Genomic DNA, 13601 nt, shown 5'->3' on the forward strand with positions numbered 1-13601 from the left:
GGAGGAGGGGAAGGAGGGGAAGGAGGAGGGGAAGGAGGAGGGGAAGGGGGGGAAGGAGGAGGGGAAGGAGGGGAAGGAGGGGAAGAAGGAGAAGGAGGAGGAGAAGGAGAAGGAGAAGTGGGAATTTTTAATTTTGTTATTTATGATTTTCCTCAGTGCCCTGCCCAGCTCTTGGCACATAGTAGGCCCATTCATGATACTTGGTTGGATCGAATTGTCAAACTGGATGACCTATGCAAGCTCTCACTCATTCATTCACCAACTCATTAATCCAGCCAGCATTTACTGAGCCCCTCCCACATGTCAGCCCTGTGCCTGGTGCCAGGACACAATGTGGAACAAAGGCTTTGTCCTCACTGGAAGGGTAACTCCCAGCTGAATGGTATGATTGGTTATGGTTTCTGGCCTACGGGGATTTTTCACATCCCCTGCCCAGGATCCTGGTGTGTGGATGCTGTTGAAGGGCCTGAAGTTCAGAAGGATAAACACTCTACAAGGGCAGCGCTGGACTCTGTCTCCAGTGCTCTCTCCTAGGACTCCCTCCTTAATGCTCTCTCCTAGGACCATACTACCCAGCTTCCATTGGGGCCTACCCTCAGGATATTGCCTGGGGTTCCTTTGTCTGGCTCAGAGTTTGGGAGGTGCCCAGCGGTGGCCTCCAGTGGGGCTGCCATGTCCTCGCTGGAGAAGTTGCTTGGGGCCACACAAGCTGGGGAAGGGCCTGACGTGTGTGCCCCCCCCCCACAGGCCAGATAAGAAAGTGACCACAATCCTTTTTGGGTCACTCTCTTGGTCAAAAGAGGAACATGGTCTGGAGTGAAAAGGAAAGATATGGAAAGAACTACCACCGAGTGACTTGGTCTGCCTGGAGGATGGGGACAGCAAATTATCATCTCAGGGTTGCTCCTGGCATCTTGGATCATGAGGTTTCCTCTCCAGCTGTGCTTCCCTATTTACTCCCTTCCTTATCAAAATATACTAGGGCTTCAGGTTGGCCCCCGCATGGCACAGCCCTCACTGACCCTCTTGCCTCCTGGGACCGGGATCTGTCTGCATTTTGGGATTCTAACTTGGTTGGAAGCAGAGTGGATCCTGAGGCAAGGATTTTGCACTTCCAGCCTCCCCTGAGCTCAGCTAGAGCCTTCCAGGGAGGGGGTACCGGTGCTGGCAGAAGTAAGTCCCATGGGGGATCACAGTACTGGGTGCTAACAGTGTCTGCATCCGAACAAAAGGTTTCCCTGTTAGACATAAAACTTTTAAAAAAATGTAAAAAAAAAAAAAAAAAAATTATGCTGGACTCCCAGACTGGAGACCTGGCTTCTGGATTCTAGTTCTGGTTCTTTCCTCAATTCGCCTGCAGCAAATCGCTGGCCATCCCTGGGACTCTATCAGCCCATCTCTGAAATGGGGGTTTGGGCATATGTTGCAGGTTTTCAAAGTACGCTCTACACCCAATGCAGGACTTGAACTCACGATCCTGAGATCAAGAGTCACATGTTCCACTGACTGAGCCAGCCAGGTGTGCCCCCCCTCTTTTTAAAAAATTTTTAAGTTCTGAAAGAATTAGAGATTCACCCAGCCTCCCTCCGCCATGTTAACATCTTGCCTAACTATAGTACAATATCAAAACCAGGAAATTGACATGAGTGCGATCCCCAGAGCTTATCAAGATTTTACCAGTTATACATGCATTTGTGTGTGCATGTAGCTTTATGCAATTTTATCACTTGTGGGGCTTCATGTAACCACCACCGTAATCAAGATTCTTAACTGTACCAACACCACGAGATGCACCTGTATAAGCCCACCCCCGCTGCCCACTCCTAGCCCCTTGTAGCTTCTGGGTCCCACCTCTGTAGTGATGTTCACTCACATGGTGCATTGTATAAATGGAATCACACAGCATGCAACCTCTTGAAATTGACTTTTTTCCCACTCAGAATAATCTTGATTATGTGCAGAAGTACAAGCTTATGTGCAAGCTTCTGCATTGCAGCAGATGGAATAATGACCCCCAAAGATTTCCACGTCCTATCCCTGGAACCTGTGAATATGTTACCTTATATGGCAAAAGACACTTGGCAGATGTAATTAAGTTAAGGATCTGTATCCCTGAAGTTTTAGCGGGGCACATAGCTGCCCAACTAAAGACTACATTTCCCAGACTCCCTTGCAGCTACATGAGGCCATGTGTGCATGCCTTCTGAGTGGTGACCTGTATGAGTTAGGTAGTATTGAGTAACTTGTTTTCCCACAATTCAGCGGCTTAAAACAACAATAGACATTTAGTATCTCACACAGTTCCAGGGGGTCAGGAATTTAGGAATGGCTTAGGTGAGTGATGCAGTGACTGACTCTCAGGAAGTTGCTGTCAAGATGTCGGCTGGATCTGCAGTTACCTCCAGGCTGCACAGTAGCTGGAAGATCCTCCTCCAAGGTGGCTCCTTCCCACGAGGCAGGTTCTCACGGGCTGTTGGTGGGAGACCTCAGTCCCTCACTGTGTGGACCTCTGTACAAGGCATGACTGTTCTCAGGACATGGCAGCCGGCTTCCTCCAGGGCGAGCGACCCAAGAGAGAGCAAGGCAGAAACTGCAATGTCTTTTATGACCTAGCCTCGGAAGGCACCCTCTGTCTTTTCCAAAATATCCTATTGGTTACACAGTCATCCCTATTCGGTGTAGGAAAGGACAACACAGCGGGGCAGGGATCATCGGGGACAGTGTTGGAGGCCGGCTACCACATGTCCTTAATAGGAAAGGAATGTGTCAGCCCCTTTCCTCTCTCGCTTCTCCCTCTGCCTGGAATGACAGACTAATTGCAGTTTTGTGGCTGAAGGCATGTGAATAAGGGCAACCCCTGAGGGATGGCTGAGCTACACAATAGAAGGAGCCTGGGCGCCCAGCGCTGCTGGTGCTGGACCACCTCCCCGGACTGTTACGTGAGAGAGAAATACATCTCTGTCTCATGGAAGCAATGATGTTTTCCGCTCGGTGACAGCAGCCTGATCTACCCTCTAACCAATACTGTCCCTTTGCTGAAGCAGTGAGCTTTGTGTCCCCACCCGGTCAGCTCCTTGACCTCTGGGAGTATAGGCCAGAGGAAGACGGTGGTTGGATTCCATCTGCTTCTGCTCCTGACCCTCCCCTCACTCAGACAGTTCCTGGCAATCTAGAAAGCAGGACGAGCAACCAAATTTCAGCCCCATTCCTCCCCTACCAACTGCCACCATCCCTTTCCCTCCTCAAAGGATGGGCTAAGAGCATCATTCCTTTATTTGAAAGCTTCTTAAGACCATAGGTTTTTAAACTGCCCTGAAGAAAGAGCCCGGTGACCATCAGCATCACTCTGTAAGAAGGTCTCTGCTTTCTTAATATAGTCTTGGCCATCTGTTTAGATGTACTTGGCAGTCTAGAAAGTTCTTTCCCATCCATCCTTTTTCTCACTTGAACATGAAAACAACCCCATGAGTCTTGCAGGGGAGAAGAGCGAGGCTCAAACAGAGCTGGTTGGGAGGGTTCAGAGCCATGTGGCTTTCATTTTATCCCATCAATTTTTTTAAAAGATTTTATTTACGGAGCGCCTGGGTGGCTCAGTCGTTAAGCGTCTGCCTTCGGCTCAGGTCGTGATCCCAGGGTCCTGGGATTGAGCCCCGCATCGGGCTCCCCGCTCGGCGGGAGGCCTGCTTCTCCCTCTGCCACTCCCCCTGCTTATGTTCCCTCTCTCGCTGTGTCTCTCTCTTCAAATAAATAAATAAAATCTTAAAAAAAAAAAGATTTTATTTACTAATTTTAAAGGGAGAGAGAGAGTGCGTGAGTGGGAAGGGGCAGAGGGAGAGGGAGAGGGAGAATCTCAAGCGGACTCCGCACTGAGCGCAGAGCACCACACGGGGCTTGGTCCCACAACCCCGAGATCATGACCTGAGCCGAAATCAAGAGTCAGATGCTTAACGGACTGAGCCCCCCAAATTGTAATAATCATCATTACAGTAACATGTGAGCCAGGACCATTTGGTCCAACCCCCTGGTAGCAGCTGCCCTGTTCTCCTTCAATATTCAAGTTGGCCTGTGGGGATTCTGCCAGGCGCCTCCGGCCAGGCTTCCCTGATCTCAGCAGAGCCCTTTTTTTTCTTTTTTTTAAAGATTTTATTTATTTGTTTGACAGAGAGAGACACAGTGAGAGAGGGAACACAAGCAGGGGGAGTGGAAGAGGGAGAAGCAGGCTTCCTGCTGAGCAGGGAGCCCGATGCGGGGCTCGATCCCAGGACCCTGGGATCATGACCCGAGCTGAAGGCAGATGCTTAACGACTGAGCCACCCAGGCGCCCCAGAGCCCTTTTTTTCTAGATGAACACAGACACCAGTCTGCAACCCAAAGGCTTTCCCTGGCTCTGTGGGAACGTCCGCTCCTTTACATTCCCTCCAGCTGTATCTGGGAGCCCCTAGGGAACTCTCCATGGCCAGTGGCTTTCTGAGGCTTTAGTGGATCAGCTCTTCCTTTTTGCTCACTCATGGTCCTGTCTCTCCTCCCCAGGAGTCAAGCTTGAGCTCAGGAAGGGGGGCTCACAAGAGTAAGTGTTCACCCCTTCAACAGTACAAATGGAAGTACCTGGTGTGGCAGGCACTGAGCAGAAAGTTAAGGACACAGACATACCTTCTGTGTGGACCTGCCATCTTCACAGACTCACAGTCCAGGAGGGAAGACAGCCTTTAACAAGGACTGAAACAGTGAGATGCCACTTCACGCCCAGCACAACTTAGAAAGATCAGTACTCGCAAGTGTTGGTGACGATGTGGGGGAGTTGGGTGGTCTCAGGCACGGCTGAGACATGTGAATTGGCACAGCCGTTCTGGAAAACAATCAGGCAGTATCTGGCAAGATCCAATCTGGGCATGCCACATAACCCAGAAATCCCACTCCTGGGTAATCATCCTGGAGAAACTCTCATCAAAATCCCTCAGAGAATCTGGGCAGAGATATTCATTGTTGCATTGCTGGTGGCAATATGTGGCAGATCTGTGCTAGGGAAGTTAGAGCAGCAACAAAGAACAAGGTGTGCGTACAGCAACAGAGAGGTAGATCTCAAAGCAGTAAACGGAGTGAGATTTAACTTTTTTTTTAAGATTTTATTTATTTATTTGACAGAGAGAGAGATAGAGCGCAGAAGCAGGGGGACTGGGAGAAGGAGAAGCAGACTCCCCGCTGAGCAGGGAGCCCCATGTGGGACTTGATCCCAGGACCCTGGGATCATGACCTGAGCCAAAGGCAGACGCCTAACCATCTGAGCCATCCAGGCGCCCCATAATTTTTGAAAATGAAACACGTGCAAGGAAAAAAAAAACACATGCAAGAAATCTTAAAAGAAAATTCACAAGATTCACGCATGTGTGGGGAAGATGAATGGGAACCAAGGAAGAAGGAAAGCATAAAAATAAATAAGAAAATAATCTGGCATAAACTACCAAAGATCGCTGCTATCCCCTGAAAGTCTGTCTACTCAACTCTGTAGCTAGAGTTTCTTAGAGGCAGAATAAAAACAAATAACTACACTCGTAAACAAGTAAGCCTAGGGGAGATAATCTGAGGGTCACATCTCAGGCTGCTCTGCTCTGTGTTCAAAACACTCTCCTCTGGTGTTGGCCAACCCTCAAAGCAACCCTCCATGTTGGACTTTCCTTTACCTTCCAGTGAGTTTTTTCCCGGAAGTCTCCTTGGCTTCATGCAGAGAGGCCCATGTTGGATGCCCCAGGACCTCCAGTCTTACCCGAATCACAGGTGAACACTGTTTATGTCTCAAGAGGAGACGTAGATCATGCACCCCTTCGTGGCCCCATTTTGTAATCATTTATCAAGTGCTTGCTTGCTGTGGGGCACAGGAGCACAAAGAGGGACCACAGTGATGAACGCCCCTCTATTGGGCGCCTGGGTGGCGAAGTTGGTTAAGCACCCAACTCTTGGTTTCAGCTCAGGTCGTGATCTTGGGGTTGTGGGATCAAGCCCCGCATTGGGCTCTGTGCTCAGTGTGGAGTCTGCTTGAGATTCTCTCTCCCTCTGCCCCTCCCCCTGCTCTCTCTCCAAAATAAATAAATAAATCTTAAAAAAAAAAAAAAGCCCCTCTATTTTGCATATGGTATGGCAGGCTTCATTCTAGCACTTTGCATACATCAACCTACTTAAATCCATCTAAACACACAGAGATTGACGACATTGGCTAGTCGATCCTGGTGTCCCTAGAAAAGAAATGGATGGAGGGTCTACTGAATTCTTAATTGGTCTATGGAAGTGGAAGAATTCTCCATCAAGTCAAGAGGGACTAACTCAAGTGACCAAAACAAAGTCAATGCCCTCAATCAGTTCTTGGACTTGAACCAGTTTATGCACCCAGACACCTTGAATAAAGGGGAGCTAGTTCCCCTTGAGGGGGGACCCCACTACAGTGCCAAAAAGTTACCCTCTTCAGCCCTGTGTTTATAGCAGCATTATCTACGATAGCCAAACTATGGAAGCAGCCCAAGTGTCCATCGACTGATGAGTGGATAAAGAAGATGTGGTCTATATATACAATGGAATATTAGCCATCAAAAGAATGAAATCTTGCCATTTGCCATTACATGGATGGAGCTAGAGAGTATCATGCTAAGTGAAATAGTCAGAGAAAGACAGATACCATATGATTTCACTCATATGTGGAATTTAAGAAACAAAGCAAACGAACAAAGAAAAAAAGAGACAAACTGAAAAACAGACTCTTAACTATAGAGAACAAACTGCTGGTCACCAGAGGGGAGGTGGGTGGGGGGTGGGGGAAATAGGTGAAGGGGATTAAGAGCACACTTACCATGATGAGCACTGGGTGATGTATGGAGGTATTGAATCACTATATTGTACACCGGAAACTAATATAACACTGTATGTTAACTCTACTAGAATTAAAAAAAAAAAAAAAAAAAAAAAACTAACAGAAAAGATCAATGTTAAAAAAAGAAAAAAGCAGTGTGAGCCATTTAAAATTGAGCTTGCCATTTCTCTGGCAGGAAAAGAAATTTAGCCAATCTAGTACTGAAAAGAAAAATGGGCGCTGCACACATATATCAAGTGCAAAGTAAAAAAGAAATAAAGTAACTGAGCCTGAGAATTTCAAATGGAGCTCAGTGAGAAAAGAGTGATAGATTAAAAAAAAAAAAAAAAAACAGGAGCAGCTACAGTCTACAGCTTTCTCCCAGCCTCCCCCAAGGGCACATCCAGCCCTTTCCTAGGGTGACAGCGCCTTAGGGAAAGGAGATAATCAGACTTTTCTGGCTCTAAACTGACGTGGACTCCAGGAGACCCAGCACATCATGGTGGTCCACCAGTCAGAGCAAGGGCTTTTGGGATGATCAGATGATCCACGGAGTGTCAGCTTAGGTCTTTCTCACACTTGGCCAGATGGGTCCCCAAACCCATCCCGTGGTTATTTCCCCAGTTCTAGATTGTGTGATTGGAATAGACATCCTCAGCAACTGGCAGAGACCCCGTAACGCCAATGCTGTCGCCGTCCCCATCTTAACCGAGGGGAATTCGGAAGCAGGGAAGATTCCTTCATTCACCCAAGGTCACAGAGCTGGAGACTGGGACTCAGACCATGGCAGTCAGGCTCCAAATCCACATCCTCAACATTCTACTGCCCCTAAGTGCTTGCAGCTTCATAGGGGAGAGAAACAAGTACACGGATAATTGATGCCCCGTGTAGAGTTGTAGCCGTAGAGATGAGCATACGGGTTATGATGGTCTGGGGGCCCGGTGGGCTCAGCGAAGTGTTCCCAGCAGAGGTGGTGTCTAAACACAGTTTTGAAGGATGAGTCAGAGGTAGTGAGACTAAGGAGAGTGAGGGGCAAAGACGCTCCAGATGGGCAGAGGGGCCCTGCCGAGGAGGGGGCGGTCACATGGGGAGGTGGTGCAGACGGCTCAGGCTGTGGGAGCTCATGGAACCTGGGACGTGAAGGTAGGTGCCAGGGTCCCCGAGAGGGCTGCCATGGGTGGGGTCCTGCTCCTGCCTCCTGGGGCCCAGCCCAGCCTGCCTTTCTTGTCACTGTAGCTTGTGACATTCCAGAGCATCCCCAACATGTGGTTTCTGCACGCAAGCCCTTGTGGTTAGTATTTAGCAATGCACTTTCATCTCAGAGTAAACACTTCTTTAGTTTTGTTTTTGCTTCCTCTTTGTTTATCGCCCTGGGCACCTTTTTGACCCCCACCCGAGGCCCTACAAGGAAGATAAAAGCTCTTCGGGAAGCCTTGGAGGGCTGGTGGCCCTTTGTGAATGACTCTCATCCTGGGCACATGGACTGAAGTCCTTGGAGACAACACTTCTCTGGTCCTTTACAAACCAGCAACAGCCTGGGAAGTGAGGAAACTCACTGCCTGGGCCCTGGCCGTGGTTTAGGGGGAGAAGAAAGGGGTGGATGTGTGCGGGGTGCCTACTGGGAGGGCCAGCCCTGTGCACTTCCGTTCCTTCTCTTAATCCTCACTTCCGGGGCACCTGGGTGGCTCAGTCATTAAGCGTCTGCCTTCGGCTCAGGTCATGATCCCAGGGTCCTGGGATCGAGCCCCGCATCGGGCTCCCTGCTCGGCGGGAGGCCTGCTTCTCCCTCTCCCACTCCCTCTGCTTGTGTTCCCTCTCTCACTGTGTCTCTCTGTCAAATAAATAAATAAAATCTTTAAAAAAAAAAAAAGTCCTCACTTCCACCGGTGAGATAAGGACTAGTTCACCCATTTCTCGGGTGAGGAAAATCTGGCACAGAGAGGTAAGTGAGCTGGCCCAAAGTTGCACAGCAGCACAAGGAGGGGCGGAGCTGAGGGCTCGCACTGGGTGGCTGTGACACCCGTCTTTCCCACGATCCCACTCCGTGGCTTGAAGTGTGGACAGTTCGGTGTCTTTAGGTTGGTGGAACTTAGGGAAAGTAACCGTGAGGCTAAAGAAGAAAGACTCGAGGCGCCTGGGTGGCTCAGTCGTTAAGCGTCTGCCTTCGGCTCAGGTCATGATCCCGGGGTTCTGGGATCGAGCCCCGCGTTGGGCTCCCTGCTCAGTGCGGAGTCTACTTCTCCCTCTGCCTCTGCCCCTCCCCTCCCCTGCTCATGCTTGCTTTCTCTCCCTCTCAAATAAATAAATAAAATCTTTTAAAAAAAGTAAAAAATAGGGGCGCCTGGGTGGCTCAGTCGGTTAAGCAGCTGCCTTCGGCTCAGGTCATGATCCCGGGGTCCTGGGATCGAGCCCTGCGTTGGGCTCCCTGCTCGGCGGGAGGCCTGCTTCTCCCTCTCATTCTGCCTGCCACTCTGCCTACTTGTGCGCTCTCTCTATCTCTGTTAAATAAATAAATAAAAATCTTAAAAAAAAAGAAGAAGAAGAAGAAAGACTCATTATTTTCCTTTTGGGGTCCAGGGACTGGCGTGAAAATAATGCTGGCCAACAGCGCTGAGTGCTTATCTGGTTCCAGGCACTGTTCTGAGCACTTCGCTGGTACCCAGGCATCGAAACCTCACCATACTTCTACTGACCTAGGTAATATTCTCATTTCACAAGTAAGAAAAATTGAGGCACAGAAAGGGAAAGAAACTTGCCCAAGGTCACACGGTTCATAAGTGGCAGAGCTAGGATTTGAAATGAAGCTGTCCCTTAAAAAAAGAAAAAAAAGACCACTTTTTAAAAAAGATTTTATTTATTTATTTGAGAGAGAGAGAAAAAGAGCAAGTGCACGCGAGCAGAGGGAGGGGCAGAGGGAGAGGGAGAAGGAGAGAAGCAGACTCCCAGCTGAGCAAGGAAGCTGGACAAGGGGCTCGATCTCACGACCCTGAGATCATGACCTGAGCCGAAATCCTGAGTCGGATGCTCAACCAACTGAGCCACCCAGGCGCCCCTAGAGCACTCTTTTTAATTAATTAATTAATTAATTTTTAATTGTGGTGAAACACACATCACATCAACTGTCCCATCTTAACCGTCTTCCAGTGCATAGTCCAGGGGCACTAAGAACATTCACACTCTTTTGCAGTCATCACCGACGTCCACCGCCGGAGCTTTTTTCCACTTGCAAAACAAACTCTGTCCCCATTGAACAGCGACTCCCCATCCGCCCTTCCCTGCAGCCCCTGGCAGGGGGCATTTTTTGTTTTTTGTTTTTTGTTTTCAAGTAGGCGTCACACCCAGCATGGAGCCCAACGCGGGGCTCGAACCCACAACCCTGAGCTCCAGACCTGAGCTGAGATCAAGCGTCGGATGCCTCCCCGAGGGAGCCACCCAGGCGCCCCATGGGGCATTTTATTCTCTGCCTCTATGAAGCTGACTCCTCTAGGTACCCCACGGAAGCGGAATCCTAAGGTATTTGTCCTTTTGTGACCGGCTCATTTCACGAAGTAGAACGTCTTCCAGGTTCATCCACGCTGGAGCCTGGTCAGAGCTGTCTTCGTCTTTAAGGCTGAGTGCAATTCCACTGTGCGTGTGTATCACACCTGGTTTCTCACTCACTGCTCACGGGCACTGGGGTCCTTCCGCCTCCTGGCTAATGGGAACAAGGCTGCTATAAACAGGGATGTGCAACTTTCTCTCCGAGACCCTGCTTTCAGTTCCGCGGGGCGCCCAGAAGTCCAGAGAGCACGCTTCACCACGTTTCCTGCCTCTTAGCAGAAACCCCACCGGCTTCTCCGGCTGTTCTGTGAGGCCTCCTTGCAGGGGGGACTCGCGTCTGGGGCCATTCCAGGGAAGTCTGTGTGAGCAGAGAAGGGGCTCCTGTCCTTCCCGCGTGCCCCCCACAGACATGGGTTTCTTTTCAGCCATTCTCCTCAGCTTGAGAAGCTCCTGCCTGCCTGGATGTGGCATAACATGCGGTGAAGGGACCTTCCAGCCACCACCTGCTCAGGACCCAGGCTCTCTGGGCCCAAATGGGACCTTGACACTCTCCGGCCTTGTGGCCTCGGTGAAGTTCCTGAGCCACCCTGTGCCTTATTAGATCAACTGTAACATGGGGTCGTCATCCCCAGCATCCCCTCTCAGTACCTTGTCTATGGAATGCGTGAGCAAACCCCAGAAAGGCTCAGAACAGCGCCGGGCCCGTGGCAGGCACTCAGCACACGTCCCCTCTAGGTCCAGACAGTGCAGAACCCACGAGAAGCAGCCCACGGGAGCTCTGAGCACTCTGGCTGACCGTTGAAACACCGGGGCTAAGTCTCAGCTCGGTCACTTCTGGTGTGACCTTGGGCAAGTGGCCTTCTCTCTCTGAGCTTAGCTTTCTTCATTATTCAGAGATGGTTAGGCCTCCCCTGCCTAACTCCCAGGGAGGAGATCCAGTGAGACCCGAATATCTGTGAAGCCCATCTAGAACCTGTCTTAGGCCCCACTTGCTCTGCCTGTGTGTGGGTCCTGTGTCCCCGGCTGATGAGGGGCAGGATCAGCATCTCACACCTGACCCTCAATAGATGTCCCTCAGTAGACACACATCATCCAATCAGTGGTGCTCCTGGACCCCAGTGCTCTGTCCCCCAGCCGTTTGCAGGGCAGTTGCCAACCTCAAGGAACCGAGAGAGAATTTATTGGCTCCCACAGGGAAAAGTCCGGGCAGAGCTGGATGCAGGTATGGGATGCTGCGATCGGGTCCCTCTCTCTGTCCCTAAATAGGCAGTTAGGGCTTATTTTCAGGTGGGCTCTCCCTACGTGATGGCAGACAGCCACCAGCTATCCAGTATCACATCAAACCAGTTAGCAACCTCAGTGGAAAGAGAGCTGCTTTCTCTAAATAGTTGCAGCAAACATCCTGGGGCTGCCTCCCCCCTCCCAGACTTGATCTCAAAACCTCCTCAGAACATATCCTGGGCTTCTGACTGGTCAGGTCTGAGTCATGGACCCACTCCAGATTTGGGAAATGGGTCAGCCCCACTTCCACCATGGGGACCCAGAGAGGGTGACTGGTGGCTCCCCAAAGGAGAATTTAGGTGCTGTTATCAGAAGCCGGGGCAGGAAGAGACAGGTGTTAAGGGCCTGGACAGGAAGCCTAGACTCTGGTCCAAGCTCTGTCATTCCCTCCCTGCGTGACCCTGAGAAAGTCACTGTCCTTTTCTGGGCCTGTTTCCTCATCTGTAAAAGAGGGAGAGCCTCCATCAGTGGGTCACAAACCTGGCCGCTGCTAGCATTAACTGGTAAGCTCCTAAAAATGTAGATTCCCTGGCACCATCTTAGACTGTTCTGACTCAGGAGTTCTGGGGGAGGACCAAGGACTCGGCGTTTTTGACAACAACCCAAAGCTTCTGATGTGTTTCGACCTTCAGAAGACACTGGATGGGATGACTGCCGAGGTCCCTCCCATTCTAATGTCCTCTGGTTCTAAAGTGAATTAATGTGGGTCAAAGGCTGAGCAGAAAGATGGTGGCCGACCCAGCAAAGCTCACCAAATATTCCAGTACCTCCCCAGCACTGGTCCACACCCTTCCACTTGGATGGGCCCACTATGGTTCTGGCCAATGAGATGTGAGTGAAAAGGACACATGTCCCTCCCAGGAGGAGGCTGGTGAAAGTTCATGTCCCCTCCGCCTCCGACTTGATGAATAATAATTCGTGAACAGAACCTGAACTTTGGGGTCACTGCCACACCCAGTAAAGATATGACAGTGGACACAGGAGAGCAGGTGGGCTGGGGCCTTGATGTTCTTCCTTCCTGCCTTTTTCCGGCTGAATGGGGACCCCCAGGGCAGAGTAGTGGTAGTCAATTCACACCGTGGCCTCCAGAGGAGGAAGAACAGGAAGGCTGTCCAAAGGCCAGAGGCATCCCAGGACAGTTGGAGAAGTGTGGGCGTGGATTGGCTGGACATTCCATGGCTCGTGGATACCCATGTAAGGCACTAGGGTTGGGGGAACGCTAATACTCCATAATGAGGTATTCATCCTTATCGGGGTTGGAGGGCAAGCCCAGCGGGGAGGAGTGACTCACCCTGAGTCCTGAATACCTCTGATGCTCAGGGAAATCCAGCCCAAAGCCTTCCTCATCCAGGTCATCTCCTTCCATAGAACATGACTTCAGAGTGGCTTTGAGAATGTTGACACCAATGGATGGTCACTCCTTTCAGAGGTGACCCCTTGTTAGGGTTTGGAAATTTTCCCATGGATCGTAGAAAAAAAATCACGACTCTGCCTTTTCATGGTAAACTGTAGCATTTGTGGACACAAGGTTATTCGTTGCATTTGGGTTTCTTCTTACCCCAGACAAGGCCTCTACTCATGAGATTAAAAATCAGTTTTAAATTTTAATTATGTTTTGATTTTTATTATTTATTGTATTTATATAATTGTATTTCCACTTTTAATTTAAATTTTATGTGTTTTTTAAAAAAATAATACATTCTCGGGGGCGCCTGGGTGGCTCAGTTGGTTAAGCGACTGACTGCCTTCGGCTCAGGTCATGATCCCGGAGTCCTGGGATCGAGTCCCACATCGGGCTCCCAGCTCGGCGGGGAGCCTGCTTCTCCTTCTAACCCTATCCCCTCTCATGCTGTTTCTCTCTCTCTCTCAAAAAAAAAAAAAAATAATAATACATTCTCAGGGCGCCTGGGTGGCTCAGTCGGTTAGGCGTCTGCCTTCAGCTCAG

Source organism: Mirounga leonina, unplaced genomic scaffold, assembly GCF_011800145.1.
Source record: "Mirounga leonina isolate KUSES-001 unplaced genomic scaffold, KU_Mleo_1.0 Mir_418, whole genome shotgun sequence".
NCBI lineage: Eukaryota > Metazoa > Chordata > Mammalia > Carnivora > Phocidae > Mirounga > Mirounga leonina.